Source organism: Nanorana parkeri, unplaced genomic scaffold (assembly GCF_000935625.1).
Source record: "Nanorana parkeri isolate BGI_ZX_2015 unplaced genomic scaffold, ASM93562v1 scaffold23, whole genome shotgun sequence".
Lineage (NCBI taxonomy): Eukaryota > Metazoa > Chordata > Amphibia > Anura > Dicroglossidae > Nanorana > Nanorana parkeri.
In genome coordinates this window covers 3,313,657-3,320,083 of record NW_017306291.1, presented here as the reverse complement: position 1 = coordinate 3,320,083, position 6,427 = coordinate 3,313,657, and the positions used below count along the sequence as shown (strand labels likewise).

Here is a 6,427-nt window from a genome sequence, read left to right as displayed (position 1 = left end):
GACAAAATATGAACAATTCCTTAGAGCTTTACGTCAGATACGATAGCTGGCTGACAAAACTGCAAAACTGCATCAAAGTCCATCTCTGGGTAAACAAAACACAAAACAGTACCATTGCAGTGGGCCTACCCTCCTTGCACACACCAAAGCAAAGGTTAAGTGCTGTGCTTGCTTTTGTCTAGGGGCTGGAGTAAAGCTGATTTACTTACCTGATCCCTGCTAGCCCAGCAATCAGTGCTTTCCTCTTATCCCCCTCCTCTCCAGCTGGTGGAGTGTCCCTTTGAGACCTTACATCTCTGGAACCAGCATTAGACGTGATGACATCAGCGGTCATTAGACCACCAAAGTGAAGTTGCTGCACGGACCAGTCGGGCACCCCTGGGGGAGGCAGCAGGAGTGGGAATTGGGTGAGTAAATCTGCTTTACTCCAGTTCCTAGATAAAACAAATACTTTTATCCTTGCAGTGCGAGGGTAAGCCCACTTCAAGGGTACTTTTTTGTTTGCGAGATGGACTTTAAGCACTGTCTGAATGTAAAACTGACCACATACTGTAACTCAAACACATTTTTAAAACACAAAAAACCTGTCCATTCTGTGAATAAAACACAGCTTATGGGTTATAAAAGACAAATGCATACATTATAATAAATAAAATAAGGACCTATGTATAGTTAATCTTCTGTTTTAATCATGACTAAGCCCTCTTCAGATCTTCTCCAGCTGGTGGGTGATCCTCAATGAAGCAGAAAGCAGTGCGGGGCATCATAGTGATTGCTCTTCTTTTTTTTTATTAGATAGTTTTTATTGATTTTATCAAGATTCAGATAAAAGAAAAAGGTGAACAAAATACAACAGAAAACGGCAAAATCGTATAAAATAATCGCCACATTTCAGACAATACAGAAGTGTTATGTATGCACTGTACTATGCTCAACCCACATCTTCCGATGGGGCCAGAGCAATACAAATACGCAAAACAGACCCCTGGAAGCGTTAGCAGACACTGACTGCTCACACAGGTGCAACATTCCCACTATAAGACAACCAGTTAGACCACATGGATGTGAATTTGGTCATATTACCTCTCTGTTTAAAAGTGGCACGTTCATATTCAACCATCTTATCAAGTTCTTCAAGCCATAAATCCAGCGTGGGGGGAGAGGAGGAAACCCACCTACGAACTACCAGCCTAGATGCTGTGAATAGGGCTCGTTTAACGGGCCACAGTCGTGTGGGAGGTTAAATCCGGTGCATCGATAACGCCAAAGATACAGACGAGGGGAGAGTTAATTAATGAGGATTCAAACACCGAATTAAGGACATCTAAAACCTCATCCCAGTACCGTGCTAGCTTAGGGCATCTCCAGAGTAAATTAATTAAAGAACCACGGTGAGAGTTGCACTTTGGGCAATTAGATTCAGCCCTATATCCAATACGGAACAGAAATTCAGGTGTATGAAATATTCTATGAATTATAAACAGTTGCGTCAATCTATGAGTGGGTGACAAAGAAACTTGATCAACCCCTTGAAGAACATCTTCCCAAGTGTCATCCGATATGGATTCCACATCGGTCTCCCAGCCCTCACTACACCGCAAAGGGAGAAGAACCATCAGACTTGGTGATTGCTCTTCACCCGGCTCAAGAAAAAATATACAAAAAAGAAAGCCCAGCATAGAACACATGTTGAAGGGTTTCCAGGAAGGACGGAGAAGCGTGGATCCTGGAGTTCGTGTTCACACTTTTTCTACCTTCCCCTCCGAATGATGAAGGTTTAACGAAGCTTTGCGATTTGATGTTTCAAAATATTTTACATTTGTTTCCAATGAAACATGTCCTTACACACCATAGACCTAAGTGTGATTGCACAATTACATTGCAATGCGTGCAGTCGGCCTCGTCACTTGTTCCCACCAGAACAATGTTTTGGGGGATCCTTCTTCCACTCACAAACTCAACGATCGTCACCAAATCACCTCACCTGACTACCTATACCTTATTGAAGCACTGACAACCGCGATGCACTGCTGAAGTATAAAAGAAGTTATTGTAATACTATAAGAGTGACACAGCTGCTGACTACTGGGAAATACAGAAGATTGATCTTACTAATTGTATCTGCCACTTGACGCGAGTTTACGGCCTCCGTTGTCACACGCCCTTCTAATGGTTAAATGGTAAGAATACAAAAAGAGACAGCTTTAGTGATTCTGTGATGATTTATATATCAGACAGCCGATGGGCTTGCCAGGAATCATGATTTATAAGCGTCACTTTTCAGGATATAACCTTCCACGGGCCTCAAACAATATCAGTTCTGTTCATTTACAGCTAAAGTAACAAAAAATAGATAAGGATTTAAGCAGACGTTGTAGTAACAGCCTTCATTTTCATAGGCTTACCTCTTTCCTGTTACAGAAGTTGGATCAGGTGTCTACATAGGTGCCCCAAAGGGCACCAGAGTTGGATCTAGTGCACTCAGTAATCAGCACTCTGTAACAGAACTGAGCTGACACGATTATATCATCTCTCATTCCTGCAGCAGGCAGGAAGAAGCATTTCCTCAGTCTCCTCTTCCCCAATGATTAGGTTGCAACATTGTAACTGTATAGCAAATGACAAGTGAGAGGCTACAGCTGGGTCTGATCATTTGTGAACACAGCTAAGTACTGCACAGTGACCAGACCTGCGTAGAACAGTTCTCAGGGCCGGTTCACAACATAAAGAGTGCATTCCAAAGCGTTCGGCCTCTGAAACGCACCGCGGCTGGCTCCCTGCGTTCAGGGGTGGGAAGGGGGCATGGTGGTGCGTTGAAGTCAATGGCACCACAGCCACGCCCCCCGCCCGTGGTGCGACCGCCGGCACCCGAATGTGTGACACATTAGTGGCTGTGTTCCAGGGCAGTGTGATCTGCAAAAGTTTGGCATGCAGCATTTTTGCAGATCGCACTGGACCAGGACACAGGTTCTAATGTGCCACGCGTTCGAGTGCTGGCAATCGCACTGCGGGTGGGGGGCGTGGCTGCATTACCATTGACTTCAATGCACCGCCATGCCCCCTCACGACTCTGAACGCAGGGAGCCAGACGGGTTGCTGTTCAGTGCGCTCCAGAGGCCGAACGCTCTGGAACACACTCTTTATGGTGTGAACCGGCCCTCAGAGTCTTGCCGGCTGCATCAGAGTGGGTGGAGTCTTGGAGTGTTTACACTTAGAATGTGGCCATTTTTCTCAATTTGTTTGCTGTACACACCAAATAGATGCCTGAACAAAGATGGCTCTGATCTTTTGGGGAGAAGCTGCACATACACGTGCAGCCTCCAGCAGACCAGCGGAGTACAGCTCAGCCACAGAAATGTAAGAGCCGGCAGTGCTGGCAGTGGCAAGGATCACACAGTGAAGATCATTGAAGCATGGGGGGAAAAAGGGGGGGGTGGTAGGTGTTTTACTAGGGGGGGTCAACTCAAAGGACAACTTCATTAAAAAGGTAAACATATTAGTAACTGGCACCGTTAAAACAACTTCTTAAAATCAGTAAATGCATTCTGCTTTTTTATATGTCACCAAATATCTGTAGACATGAACGAATAATTAACACTGTTCCGCTGCCAGCCGGCCCAATTCACCCCACAATGTTTTTTCGCTTCTGGCACGGTTGTTTTTAGAACAATAGCAGTGCTAAATTTTTCATTACAGGAATTTACAGCACCAAACAACTTATACGTGAGTAGATTTTCAATGTCCATATACAACTGTCACTGTGATATTTTGGCATGTTTGTTATAAATTTAAATTCTCATTTATCACAACAACAACAACAACAACAACAACAACAACAACAACAAAAAGACACACAAAAAAAAACAACCCTTAAAATGAGTTTCTTACCTTTAACCACAACCTAACCCCCAATTCTAAAGCCATCCTGGGCAATGTAAACTGAGCATATGATAAAAAACACATAAGCAGAGGTCAACTATACAGGATAAAGCTGGATTTGTTCACAAATTTCATATTTTCCTGTAAAAGTCACACTTAGTTCACCTCTTCTGCCTACAAAGCCTCCCGTTAATAAATACGGCCAACCATCACAAATGACCAATAAGGTAAGAACGGGCAAGGCTGGGCTCTATTACAAAAAAAGTTATGATGTGCCCATCACCAAGATGGCCGCCGGCAGGCGTCAATCAGGTGCCCGCACACGCACGATGATGACACGGCGGGGTGCGTCACCCGGCCTTGGGACGCCCCGGCCTGTATTTGACCTGCTAGAGCCGCTTTTGCATTCCCATAGACGAGGATGGGGAAAAGCTGTTCTAAAGCAGCAAAAGCATGTCTCTAGGGGCCCTAAAACAGTTACATTATGTGTTTGTCAGCAGTTTATTACACTGATTGGCTGGAGACGTCATAACAAATGGCTCAGCGTGCTAAATAAATGAATGCAATACATGAAATATATCAGGACTTCAAACTGGGTGAAATTCAGTCCTGGTACAAATCTCAGTACTAGTGAAAAAAAAAGACTAACAGATAAAAACATGAAAACCGATTCAGCCAAACTGATAGATAAATAAAAAAGCACTTCACACTTTGCAACACTGTCATTCTCCCATCACCTCAGTAACACGACATTCCCATTAATCATGACAGATACCTGCTTTCATTATCATAGCCTGAGCTAATTAACTCCGCTGATCAATACAGCTTCTCAATTTTAATCAGTATTCTGGACGAGACAGACCATCCGCACCATCTACAACGTCAATTATCTTTCTGTATTACATCAATTAAACTGGTATTAACGTTCACAAAGGTTATATATATATATATATATAGAATACACCCCTTGGATGTTAATGCCCAATTAATAATTACATTACACCAATGTCGACTTACCATTTGATTTTTGATTTTTTTTTTTTAAACAGATGTCAAGCGTAGTAAATTACGTTGCATAAAATATTTCACCGCCGCACACAATAGTGTTTGCCGTTTTATAGCCTTCAGGAGAAAATATTAACCATTGTAGCAACCACACAAACAGGGGCACAGTATTATATGCATACAGTGTGTGTGTGTGTGTGTGTGTGTATCCGTATATATATGTTTACTTATTTACTAAGTTACTAAGTTTAAAATAATATGCTGAACATGAATATTTCATTTTAAATGTCCAGTTGCAGGTGGTGCTCCATATAACACAGATTTGTATATAAAAGTGGAAACAAAAAAGAAAAAAAGATATAAAAACAATTTTACATTTTTTTAAAACAAATTCAAAATCATGAACGTTTGGGTCTGTGAAGGTTCTCATTCATCCAGGTCAGGGTATATCTGTAAGAAATAAAACAAGGCAACTGGACTTGCTCTGTTTTTCTTGAAGACGTTTCGCTGGTCATCAGACTAGCTTTCTCAATTCAGAATTGAGAACGCTAGTCGGATGACCAGTGAAACATCATCACCTCCCTTATCCTGTACATCTGTAGACTGACCCCTTTATCTCCATCATCCCACTGTATGTGACCTGTACATTAACCCCTTCAACTCCTCCTCCCTGTCTATTCATTTATTGTACTTTGTGTACCATTACCAAGCTCCATGTTTGTACTTCAATACTGGCATGCTTCTTAATTTCCCCAAAAATTGCTTTGAGGGAGGTCTTTAAACCCTTGAAACGCGTCGGCTGTTCTTTACAGTCCTTCATGAACCCATTGAAATATTAAACGTTTTTGGACTCTCATTCTGTCTTAACACTCTCACTGGACCGTATACATGTGTATCTTAAGCCATGGGTTCCCTTGTATGTGGCACATACTGTTTTTGTTGAGAGCCGCCTCAATGGAGCCATTGTCCGATCTTCTGAATATATGAATCCAGCGCCTCACCTGTACTTATTCATGGATCAGGGACGCAGGACTGAATGGCCTCCCTCCCATGGGCAAACAGAACGGCTGTGGGGGCACACAGGAAAGCGGAGTATAAGCAAAAGTTAGGGCTGCCGTTGGTTCACTTTAATAAAGACCTGGACACTTGCCAGGCTCACATATTACTTTACGATAAACAAGCAGCCCTCATCGGTCCATCTGTCTGCTCCCCCCTCCTTGTGCTTGCATGCTGAGCTGTATACCTAAAAAGCTGCAGCTGCAATGCTTGGAGTGTGTGGTGTACCGGTAGCTCCCCAGTCTCAGTCACAGAATGGTAATGAAGGGGATCAGGTCAGGAAATTCTTACAGTATATTGCCGTGATCTGGCTTAAAAAAAAAAAAAAAAAAAAACTTTAAATAACATGCATCACAGATCCCTTAACTCTGCATGTGAAGTACTTCTTCAAAAGGGACCTTTGGCCCTTTCGCGACCACAGACGTACCTAGTACATCGGTGGCAGCACGGCCCTGTAAACAAGCCGCCGGGACTCTGTTTACCTTTG

The 6,427-nt window shown here is 43.0% G+C and overlaps 1 protein-coding gene across 1 annotated transcript in view; it reads right to left on the bottom strand.

Moving 5' to 3' along the window:
• RSU1 (Ras suppressor protein 1) overlaps nucleotides 1-6,427 on the bottom strand; it is a 121,363-nt gene that overhangs the window by 70,846 nt on the left and 44,090 nt on the right. The gene's annotated exons all lie outside the window — the stretch shown is intronic.